The sequence below is a fragment of the Propithecus coquereli genome, unplaced genomic scaffold (genome assembly GCF_000956105.1).
Source record: "Propithecus coquereli isolate 6110/MARCELLA unplaced genomic scaffold, Pcoq_1.0 Scaffold246, whole genome shotgun sequence".
In the NCBI taxonomy this organism is placed as follows: Eukaryota; Metazoa; Chordata; class Mammalia; order Primates; family Indriidae; genus Propithecus; species Propithecus coquereli.
The window spans coordinates 2,763,248-2,763,920 of NW_012148019.1; positions in this window are offsets into that span (position 1 = coordinate 2,763,248).

The window sequence follows — 673 nt, forward strand, 5'->3', positions numbered from 1 at the left end:
TAGTCCCAGCTACTCGGGAGGCTGAGGCAGAAGGATTGCTTGAGCCCAGGAGTTTGAGGTTGCTGTGAGCTAGGCTGACGCTACGGCACTCTAGCCCGGGCAACAGAGCGAGACTCTGTCTCAAAAAAAAGAAAAAGCATTCCAAGGTTGAAAGGTTTGGTGCTGAGGGCAATTATCTCTGGTCCAACAGATTAGAAGTAGTAACCAGAATCATCTCACCCAAATTCCTCTAGTTGCCTCCTGCTGGCCATCTCTGCTACACCTTTACACAACCATGAGCATTAAATTCTCAGAAAAAGACTGACTCCCAAATTACAGTAGAATCTAAGAAATTCTTCAACTCATAAAACATTTATGTGCCTACTAAATGCCAGATACTGTGGTGGCATTTGACAAATTGAATCTTTGAAAAAAGACCAAATACCTGTAATCTCGAATTGAAACATATGAAAATGGTAGATGAGAGGATGGCAGTTGACAGAGCAGAGCCAAGAATGGTGAGACTTACGTTGGTGAGAGCTACTGCGGTGAGTGCCCACAGCAGTGAACACAGCCTGCACTGCGTGATGTTTTGGTCAAAAATGGACGGCATGTACGCTGGTGGCCCCGTAAGATTATAATGGAGCTGAAAAATTCCTATCACCTAGAGATGTCATAATGTAGTGCAACTTAC